Source organism: Medicago sativa, chromosome 8, assembly GCF_051527215.1.
Source record: "Medicago sativa cultivar Bolivia chromosome 8, Bolivia_mono, whole genome shotgun sequence".
NCBI lineage: Eukaryota > Viridiplantae > Streptophyta > Magnoliopsida > Fabales > Fabaceae > Medicago > Medicago sativa.
Window position 1 is genome coordinate 42,769,123 of NC_140756.1, and position 12,373 is coordinate 42,781,495.

Genomic DNA, 12,373 nt, shown 5'->3' on the forward strand with positions numbered 1-12,373 from the left:
ACCTCTAATTCTACTTACACTAATAATTCTCATATTCTAACAAATAATAGAATAATGCCACATAATAAAATACTAACACCTCATATATAAAAATAAATCACATAAATAAATTCTAACTTAATAAAAATAATGAAATAAAAGGAGGGCGTTACAACTCTCCCCAAATTAAAAGAATTTCGTCCTCGAAATTCAAAGCACAAGAGAAAATAAATTTAGTTATTGCTTCTTTAAACAAAACACAAACAACACATTAAAGTTAGTCAGTTAAACATGATCACATAATAAAACGTAACTACTAACTAGAAAACATGACAACACGACACATGACTCATCTACATGGCCGGACGGACCGACCTGCTCTGATACCAATGGTAACACCCCGTTTTCCCAACGTAAAAAAAAATTCTCATTTAAAATCAAAGTTCAACAACTTTGAAACGAAATGCTACACTTCATAAACTGAATAAATAATAATTTATCCTTCAAAGATCATTCAACATAAGTATTTCAAAACTTTGCAACGGAATTAGTTCAACATCATAAAAATAGTCTTTGGCACCACGGCCTCATCATAAAAGTCTCATAAATCTTAGTTCAATAATAATTCTTAAACATTCAAAAGCAATACGTAAGGAATAGAAAGTAAGGACATAATCCCATCCGGTTATGTATCAGAGCACCTAAAGACACACTTGTGAGGAGTCCACTCACGGCCGCACCTAATCTTGGTTACCTGCAAGTTACCCATACGAAGAGCAACATTTTCAAGCAAAAGGGATGAGATTTCTCAAACAATAATATTAAGCAGGTAATTCGTTAATTACATTTAACAACTTAAGCTCCATATAATTCAACAATTATATTCAAATACATAGTTAGTCATCAATTCATATTAGCAATACATGTCATCACAATCATAATCATATTCACATGTCATCATAATCATAAACATCTTCAATTAATACATTCATAAACGTCATCAAATAACATCAAATATTAATTATAAAAATATCATAGCATGTCATCAAATAATAGTCACAAACAATCATCTCCTAGCATCAATATTAATTACAACAATCATCATATTTCATCAAACTATCAAACTATATTTATAGCAACATCATATATCATCGACATATTAATCATAAGCATCATCATCTAACATCATTAACAATCATAAACATCGTCATGTAATTCACATAAGTATCATTATCAAAACATAGCATTATCGAAAACAACTTCATAATCAAATTCATAATCTACTTCATATGTCAACATAATCATAAACATCATCTTATAGCATCCTAAGTACAAACACAACGTCATCATGTATCATCATAATTATATTCATAAAACATCACATATCATCATATCATAATTATAATCGTGTGGCATTGTAGCATCAACATAAACATCATATTCATTCATCATCTTAAACATTGTAATCGTTCTTCATCGCACTTCATTAATAACTCATCAACTTGACATCTTAACATCTTGACAACTTGACATCTTAACATCTTAACAACTTGACAACTTGATATCTTAACATCTTAAATCATCTTAAATCATCTCAGACATCTTGATAATGCAAATGCATGTGGTACTGATAGAGGTTTGGCAAGTGCACCAAATACTATCGAAGTAGTAAAAATATCGATCCCACGAGGATTGTTTTTAACTTCAATAATTCTATCGCGTTATAAAAATAGAATGTATAAAAGTTTATTTTGTTTTGCCACTAGGCAGTAGTTTTGGTTTGATTTTAATTAAATCAAGTAACAGAAAATAAAGATTTGATTAAGAAAATATGAGAGAGATGAGATCAGATCCTTCGAATCCTCTAAGTTCCCCTAATTGGTCTACTGCACCTATTTGTTATGAATCCTTTTCTAATTTACGATGATTAACAAAATAGCTCTAATCAATCCCTTGAGTTAGAACCCTCTTCTCAAACTACAGCCCCCAATCCCTTGAGTGATCTAATAATTCTTGAAGGTTTTACCGAACGTTAACCTATTATCACTAACAAACGATTATCAATTCCTAGACTAACCCTGTTTATTAGAACAATTCAATTAGGTCTAAGTCGAAAGCCATGGTCAGTGGTCATTCGTTCTCACGAAATCAAGTTATATGTGATCAAGATATAAAAAGCATTAAGAACAATTGAATTGAATAAACTAGAATTGAATTCATAAACAAAATAGAGTTTCACAGCAACATGTGTCAATTAGGGTTACAAAGATTCATCTCGGATCTAATCTCTAAGAGATTTAGCTACTCATAATCGAGTTTACAAATAGCATAATCAATGATTGAAATAAAACATACATGAATTGGTAAAAGGTTGAAGAAATCGCCCTTCTAGCCATCTCCGATATCTCAAAATCGCACTTTGCTCTCCAAAATCGTAACCCTTGTTCTTCAGATTGAGTGCAGTATTTATAGAAGTCATGGGCCTGACCCGTCAAAATCGCGCCGCGCCTATATATTGGCGTGCCGCGATTTGCCTCTAACAGGGATGTTGTAATTTCGCTTCCAAAATCGCAGCACGGCTTGAAATTGGCGTGGCGCGATTTGCTTAAAACAGACTTCAATATTTCAACTTTTTGCGCTCTAGAACAGTATAAATTGCATGAGAACTCTATCAAAATGTTACAATAAGTCCTAAAAATTACGTAATGACAGCATGTCATCACAACCCCAAACTTAAACCATTCCTTGTCCTCAAGGAATTTGCTTGCAACAGTGACAAACGACAGTAAAATAACAGTTACCTGACAAAATGATAGTACCCAAAAGTTCATTCTCCTTCTAGCTAAAGATGAGCTAGTTTGACTTGTTCGCATCCACCAATTCACAACTCCTCGCATCAAATTGAAATAGGGTTCTACCAGTCGACATGTAGGTCTACATATTACCATACGCTTGAAAAGTTTCTAAACATCAATCAAAGTCAATATCATTACACACTTTTGAGGTCTTTAGTGTTATAACGGGGCTTAGGTGAAAGGTGGGATATATTTGGATAAGTAGGCTACACAAAATTTGAGTTAGGCATTCCTACGAAAGTTAAGGCACAAAATTCAATCCTTTAATCATTCACCTTGTGGAATAACAATCAATGCAAAGGTACTAGAGAATATTTTTAACATTTAGGGACAATCGAGTTTGAAGTTACTCGTATTTTCAATGTTTTGTCCCTTTTTAAGCATTCATTTTCATTTTTTTTTTCATACACCATTTTTGTGTATATTTTGCATGGCAATTTCATATTTCTTTCATTTTGTTCTCTTATTCTCTAGTACCCCCACCCCAAACTTAGTTGGTTGCAAATTCCAATAGCAACCTCAAACTTAATCTTTAGCAACATTCTACAATGCCTTAACTCAGAAAATACATTAAGGGACAAGTCCTAAAAGTCTCTAGGCTTGTAATGTAGTTTGTCACCGAACAAAAAGTTCTAATCCTACCGGCTCACAATTGGTTAAGAAAGGATAAATTCAACAAATTAAAACAGGGTAGGCTTCAAAAAGGCTCACAGGACCAAGCACTTTTGCCTTAGTGTGTAATTAACAAAGACGAATCAATAATAGAGAAAAAATGCAAGTTCTAGAAATGTAGTTGCATGGAAAACTAATCTAAATATAAGTAAATTGAAAAACAAAATTTGGCAATGAACCTTATGGCTGAGATTTCTGGGAGTATGTGACTACTTAGCAACGCCGTACACTTCGCCTTTGAATCAAGTCACCCCTCCTTTATAACTTTTGGAATATTGTTTCATCAAACAACTATTACTAAACTGGAATAGGTCACATGAAACAAAACAAATTCATTAATTAAACAAGTGCAGGAGCAATTACAATAGGGAAATAAGTTCAAGGGACTTCGACATTGAATGGAAAATAAAAACAGAATGAATTGAAATCAAAGTAAATCTAGTGGTTTGCCTCCCACTCAGCGCTTCTTTATCGTCACTAGCTTGACTGCTAAGGATCCTTAGAGGTCCTTCAGAATGAGTCCCACCCTTTCTTTTGGTAGGTCGCCACCTAGGTATGGTTTAACTCTTTTTCCATTCACTTTGAAACTTCGATCTCCTTCAGGTGTCACTAGTTCAACAGCTCCATATGGTGGCACACTTTTGACCAAGAATGGTCCAGACCATTTTGACTTGAGCTTCCAAGGAAACAGCTTCAACCTGGAATTATACAACAAAACTAGTTGTCCACAGTTAATATCCCTAGGCACTAAGTTTTTGTCATGATAAATTTTTGTCCTGGCTTTATAGATGAGCGCATTTTCATACGCTCTAAGCCTCATCTCCTCAAGTTCAAGTTCATTAAGTTTCAAAATTCTTTTCTTACCAGCGGCTACTTGATCAAAATTTAAGGCCTTAATGGCCCAATAAGCTTTATGTTCTAGCTCGACTGGAAGATGACATGCCTTCCCATAGACTAACTGATAGGGTGAAAACCCCAGATGGGTTTTAAAGGCTGTCCTATATGCCCACAGTGCGTCATCTAATTTCCTAGACCAATCTTTCCTATTTGACACGCAACTGTCTTCTCCAGAATCTGTTTCAGTTGTCGGTTTGAAACCTCTACTTGACCACTCTTTTGAAGGAAGTTGACAACAGTTTTGGCATCATTAGCAACACATGGTATCGCTTCAACCCACTTTGTGACATAATCAACACAGACTAGAATATGGAGATAAGAGTAAGAGGAAGGGAATGGTCCCATAAAATCAATACCCCAACAGTCAAATGGTTCAACTTCAATGATTCCTTTTAGGGGCATTTCATTCCTTTTTGATATGTTACCTGTCCTTTGGCATCTGTCACATCTTGTGACAAAGTCGTGGCAATCCTTGAAAAGGGTGGGCCACCAGAATCCACTTTGCAAAACATTTGCAGCTGTTCTTTCTCCACTATGGTGGCCTCCATAAGCTGAGCTATGACAGTGCCACATGTTACTATTTGCTTCCTCACCTGCAACACAACGTCTAATCAAACCGTCAGTACCTACCTTAAACAGATAAGGGTCATCCCACAAGTAGTGGTTTGCATCCTTGAAGAACTTTTTCCTCTGAGGGTAGGTCAGATCATCAGGAACTATGTTGTCGTCCTTAAAGTTTGCCATGTCAGCAAACCAGGGCCTTTCTCCAATAGCAAACAGTTTTTCATCGGGGAACTCGGCCTTGATGGCCTTCTCCTTCTTTGTCACCTCATCATTCTCCAGCCTTGAGAGGTGATCAGCTACCACGTTCTCAACTCCCTTCTTGTCATGAATCTCAAGATCAAATTCTTGCAATAATAGGATCCACCTCAACAGTCGAGGCTTTGAATCCCCTTTAGTCAAGAGATATTTAAGAGCTGCATGATCTGTAAAAACAATGACTTTGGAGCCTATTAGATAAGAACGAAATTTTTCCAATGCAAAGATTACAGTAAGCAATTCCTTTTCAGTTGTGGAATAGTTAACTTGATTTTCATTTAAAACCTTGCTTGCATAGTAAATTGCATGGAAAAATTTGTTCTTGCGTTGGCCTAGGACTGCACCAACAGCATAATCACTTGCATCACACATAAGTTTAAAAGGTAAATCCCAATCGGGTGCAATGATTATTGGTGCAGTCACTAACTTGTTTTTAATCAAAGAAAAAGCATTTAGACATTCAGAATCAAAATTAAACTCGTTTTCTTTGACCAAGAGGTTACAGAGGGGTTTGGAAATTTTAGAAAAGTATTTTATGAAACGCCGATAGAAACCGGCATGCCCCTAGAAACTCCTTACTCCTTTAACATTAACGGGTGGAGGAAGTTTCTCTATAACCTCTATTTTAGCTTGGTCCACCTCAATGCCTTTAGCACTTATTTTATGCCCCAAAACTATACCTTCAGTTACCATAAAATGACATTTTTCCCAGTTCAAAACAAGGTTAGTTTTGGTGCATCTTTTAAGTACAACATTTAAATGGAACAAGCATTGATCAAAAGACTTACCAAAAACAGAAAAATCGTCCATAAATACCTCAATGTTCTTCTCTATCATATCCGAGAAGATGGAGAGCATACACCTTTGAAAGGTCGCCGACGCATTACACAGCCCAAAGGGCATCCTTCGATAAGCAAACACACTGAATGGACAAGTGAAGGCAGTCTTTTCTTGATCTTCCGGAGCCACTGCAATTTGATTATACCCTGAATACCCATCCAAGAAGCAATAAAAGGCTTGGCCAGCCAATCTCTCAATCATTTGATCCATGAATGGTAATGGAAAGTGGTCCTTTCTTGTTGCGGTATTCAACCTCCGGTAGTCTATACACATTCTCCAACCAGTGACAGTGCGGGTGGGTATCAATTCATTTTTTTTCATTAGCCACCACCGTCATCCCTCCTTTCTTAGGCACCACGTGAACTGGACTTACCCATGAGCTATCTGAGATAGGGTAGATCATACCTGCATCTAGTAACTTCAGCACCTCTTTCTTCACCACTTCCTTCATTGTTGGGTTAAGTCTCCTTTGAGGTTGGACCACCGGTTTGTATTCAGCCTCCATGTGTATTTTGTGCATGCAATAAGCTGGACTAATACCCTTCAAATCAGAAATGTTCCACCCCAAAGCTCATTGTCTCTTAACACCCTCATTAATTTTTCTTCTTCCAAAGGTGTCAAGGTATTGCTGATGATTACTGGTTTAGAGGCATCTTTGGTGAGAAAAACATACTTCAAGTGAGAAGGGAGTTCTTTTAACTCTGGATTTTTCTCTCCTTCTCCACTCAAAGTAGGAGCATCCATAGAGTACTTACCCATTAATTCTTCTATTTTTACCGGTCCCAACTCTTGCTTGTTTGCTTCAAGTTGCTTGACACAATCACTTACTTCAAGGTCCTCATCACCATCACAACTTGCTATAGAGTTCATAATTGCACGTTCAAGAGGTTGTGTTGGTTGAGGTTCATAAGAGTCATCTTCAACTATTTCTTCATCAACATCAATCCGGTAACACTTGGGATTTTCATCTTTGTGCTTCATTGCCTCAAATATATTGAACACGACTTGCTCCTTATGGAATCTCAACATTAGCTCTCCTTTCTCAATATCAATCAAAGAACGACCAGTTGCAAGGAAAGGTCTTCCAAGAATGAGTGGCATTTCTTCATCTTCAACCATATCCAAGATCACAAAATCTGCCAGAAACACCAAATCATTAACTTTGGCGAGCACATCGTCAAGCACACCGAAAGGATAAGAGATTGACCGATCAGCTAAAGTAATGGTCATTCTTGTTGGTTTTGGTTCCCCACAGTTAAGCTTTTTCATCATTGAAAGAGGCATCAAATTGATACTTGCCCCCAAGTCACATAAAGCTCTACCAATGTCTACCGGTCCAATTGAACAAGGGATAGTGAAAGCTCCAGGATCCTTCAGCTTAGGTGGCAGCTTCTTTTGAAGAATAGCACTACAATTCTCAGAAAGTGCTATGTTCTCATCATCCTTAGGTTTCCTTCGTTTAGTCAACAAGTCTTTCATGAACTTAGCATACAACGGCATTTGATCGAGAGCTTCATCGAAAGGAATATTCACCTGAAGTTGTGAGAAAAGTTGCATGAACTTCTTGAATTGACCTTCATCCTTTTCTTTCTTCTTGGCTAAGTGAGGGTATGGAAGCTTCACATATGATGGAATAACTTGTGGTTTATCTCCATCTTTCAAGATTTGACTCTTCGACTTCCTCAAGATTGAATCTTCATCAATTAACTTCTCACTTTTTTCTCCCTCTATTTTTTTCTTCCTTTCGTTTTCAACTACTCCATGATCATTTTCTTTTTCAACTACACCCTCATTATTTTTTTTTAACCACACCATCTTCCTCCTCCTCAACTACTACATCATCAACCTTCTTTGGAGCTTTTGGAACTAAAGGTGTCAAAACCTTTTTGCTCCTCAATTCAATAGCATTACAAGACTCATTCTTAGGGTTGTCTTTAGTGTTACCTGAGAATCCGCCTTTGTTTTGTTCAGCCAATTGCTTAGCTAATTGCCCCAGTTGAGTTTCAAGCATCTTCCTAGAAGCTTCATTGTTTTTTCTTTCAGCTTCTTGACTTTTCTTCATCTCTTCAAAGTTGCCTTGAGTCATCTTCATGAAGTTCATCATAGTTTCCTCAAGAGCTGATGGCTTTCTTTGTTGTTGTTGTGGAGGAGCAAGCATCTGAGAATTCAAAGCGTTGTTATTTGAGTAGCTTAGATTGGGATGCTTGTTGATTCCTGGAGTGTAGTATTGATTTTGCCTTTGATATCCTCCCATGTAGTTAGCTTCCTCATTTGATCCTTCGGGAACACATTCACCATTGGGATGTTCTTCACCACATAAGTCACACTTGATTGCAGCTACTTGTTGTTGCTTGTGGGCCAAAGTGAAGCCTTGAAACTCCTTAGTTAGAGCCTCTATTTGCTTGTTCATGGCTGCTTGGTTGGCTAAGATAGCAGTTTGTTCACTCACCCCAAACACTCCTCTTTCTTTCTTCTTAGCTTCAGCACGATACTCATTTCCAGCCATGTTTTCAATTAAAGCTTGGACTTCATGATCAGTTTTGCTCTTGAGACCACCTCCTGCGGAAGCATCTAAGAACATTCTAGCGTTTGGTGTTACCCCCTCAGTGAAGATTTGGAGGTATTGTTTCTCGGTGAACTCATGATTAGGGCATCTCTTAAGAAGCAAGTTGAATCGCTCCCAAGCATCATACAATGATTCACCTTCTCCTTGCTTGAAGTTAGAGATCTCCATCTTCTTTTCCCAATACTTAGACATAGGGAAATATTTCTCAAGGAACTTCAGCTCTAACTCTTCCCATGTTTGGACAGTCCCGTTGGGTATTGTTAGCAACCAATCTTTCGCTCTTCCCGTCAAGGTGAAAGGAAATAGCCTTAGTTTCTTTTGTGCTTCAGTCACGGTGGCTGGTTGCACACAAAACTCACAAGTTTCAGCAAAACGGCTCAAGTGTTCATGTGGACTCATAGCTTCAGTCCCATCGAATTGTTTATCCCGCAAACCGTTGAGAACAGTTGTCTTGATGTTGAAAGCTACGGGGTTAGCTGGTTGAAAAGTGTGGGTCAGTTGACCGCGATGAGTTGCTAACCCGTAATCTCCTAGCTTAGGTCTCGGTGGTACAGGTTCTCCCATGATAGAAGATTGAGGAGAAGCAGATGTTTCAGATTCAGTTGAGAGTGGCTCCGGTATTTGTTCTCGAACACCCGGTGGAACGGAATGAGATAACCTTTGCAACCGGGCAGCTTTCCGGAGTGCTCTAGCAGTCCTTTCAATTTCTGGATTAAATTCAAGATCGTCGGCGCTCACTTTACCTCGCATAAACAGCAAAATACCTTAGTAGCACTGCACAATGCAAAGTAATCAAATGAATACTAAAACAGAAAAATAAAATAAAAACAGAAAATTAAATTACAGAAATCCTAAATTATAACGTAATTGCCTTGTTGAAATAATTCAACAGTCCCCGGCAACGGCGCCAAAAACTTGATAGAGGTTTGGCAAGTGCACCAAATACTATCGAAGTAGTAAAAATATCGATCCCACGAGGACTGTTTTTAACTTCAATAATTCAATCACGTTATAAAAATAGGATGTATAAAAGTTTATTTTGTTTTGCCACTAGGCAGTAGATTTGGTTTGATTTTAATTAAATCAAGTAACAGAAAATAAAGATTTGATTAAGAAAATATGAGAGAGATGAGATCAGATCCTTCGAATCCTCTAAGTTCCCCTAATTGGTCTACTGCACCTATTTGTTATGAATCATTTTCTAATTTACGATGATTAACAAAATAGCTCTAATCAATCCCTTGAGTTAGAACCCTCTTCTCAAACTACAGCCCCCAATCCCTTGAGTGATCTAATAATTCTTGAAGGTTTTACCGACAAAAGATTATCTATTCCTAGACTAACCCTGTTTATTAGAACAATTCAATTAGGTCTAAGTCGAAAGCCATGGTCAGTGGTCATTCGTTCTCACGAAATCAAGTTATATGTGATCAAGATATAAAAAGCATTAAGAACAATTGAATTGAATAAACTAGAATTGAATTCATAAACAAAATAGAGTTTCACAGCAACATGTGTCAATTAGGGTTACAAAGATTCATCTCGGATCTAATCTCTAAGAGATTTAGCTACTCATAATCGAGTTTACAAATAGCATAATCAATGATTGAAATAAAACATACATGAATTGGTAAAAGGTTGAAGAAATCGCCCTTCTAGCCGTCTCCGATATCTCAAAATCGCACTTTGCTCTCCAAAATCGTAACCCTTGTTCTTCAGATTGAGTGCAGTATTTATAGAAGTCATGGGCCTGACCCGTCAAAATCGCGCCGCGCCTATATATTGGCGTGCCGCGATTTGCCTCTAACAGGGATGTTGTAATTTCGCTTCCAAAATCGCAGCACGGCTTGAAATTGGCGTGGCACGATTTGCTTCAAACAGACTTCAATATTTCAGCTTTTTGCGCTCCAGAACAGTATAAATTGCATGAGAACTCTATCAAAATGTTATAATAAGTCCTAAAAATTATGTAATGACAACATGTCATCAGGTACCAATACAGGGCATCAAGCCCCCAACATATATGAGCGTAAATAGGCTCTTCAGGGCATCAAGCCCCCTACAAAAGTGAGCAAAAGCATTCCAGGGCATCAAGCCCTCACCAATCGTGTGAATGACTAAGCATTCCAGGGCATCAAGCCCTCACCAATCGTGTGAATGACTAAGCATTCCAGGGCATTAAGCCCCAACTTTGAATGAGTATGCAATGGACTCAACTTCCTACAACTTAGACAACATCATGAACATCTTTAGCGACTCCTTAAATATGGACAACTCTTACAACTTTACAACTTAGACCGACACTTACAACTTTAATAAGATCAACAGCAACATATGCAGCACTTATAAATTCATATCATAACAGCATCGCAATATAACAGCATCAAATGATAATCAACAACATCTTAAACATCGCATCAAATAAATAAGTTGTGTGTCAAGAAAGAGGGGGCAGTGTCCTAGAACAGACAAGATGAGAGACACAAAGTTTAGTCATAAATTTCGCTCACATGAAAAGTTAAGGTTTCCAAAGTCAGGCATCCTATGCCTGATTGAAACCATAACCATAAGTAAAGTACGCTACTAGTAAGACTATGATCCTATATGGATGAATGTATTGTTTGCAAAATATACATAAACCTTCAAAGTTTAAATAAACTTTTAGAACAACCATTTCTTATATTCACGAATGTTCTTACTCTTTTTCTCCATTTTTCTCTCGATTATTTTTGTTCGAACAAAACAAGGAAGAATAGTTATTTCAAAAGTTGTTAAAAAAATAGTTATGGTATAAATATCATTTCTCATTGTCATTATTGACTTTACAATTTTTTTTTAAATAATCTAAGAGTTTAGTCATTAAAATTATGTATTTAAGAAACAGACGTAGTCTGCTCAAAAAAAAAAAAAATTGATTTACCCATAGAACATTTATTTACTGACTAAACTTTGAACTTGATTAAATTACATGAGAAGCACTCCTTGTCCTTGACCAGAAGTCTTAAAAATCTGACAGCATAATTAGAAAAGGATACTTAAGCACAGTCGCTTAATTGTGTATTTTACCCTTTCATTATATATATGAACTTTTTCTCACAAAGTGTGCGTGGTTATATTATAGTACTGAACATATTTGTGTAGCATCATTGTAGTAGTGCTTTGCGTAACTTGCCAATTTATTCGATTTAAATAAGGTTACCATTTCATGTTTTGTCAAATACTCCTACCTAATGATCCTTAAAAAAAAAATTAATACTCCTACCTAATGATAATAAATCAAGTAATACTAATGATAGAATTAATCAAATCCCGACAGTAAGAACATAATATCGACCCCGCGAAAAAAACTTAAATAATTTATTTGTGTATTCAATTCACTGGTCTTAGTTTGGCCTCTTAAAAAAAATTGTGAATTGTCGAATACGTGATATTGTGATAAATAAATTGTTGGAATAATTGTTTGGTCACACATAGTAAAATATAAGTTAGAGTTTTTTTTTTTTTTTTTGACAATAACATAATGATATTCATTCATTCAAATCGAGAGATTACATCATCCAACACCGCTAAAAACGTAAAGGATGAATATGCGAACAAACTCACAACATCCAAGTCAATAGCATATAACCGCATAATGCCTACAAAAATATATGATAAAATATAAGTTAGAGTTGAAAATGAAAAAAAGAAAATCATACAACATTTTTTCTTGAAACACATACAACATTTTAAAAATATGAAAATA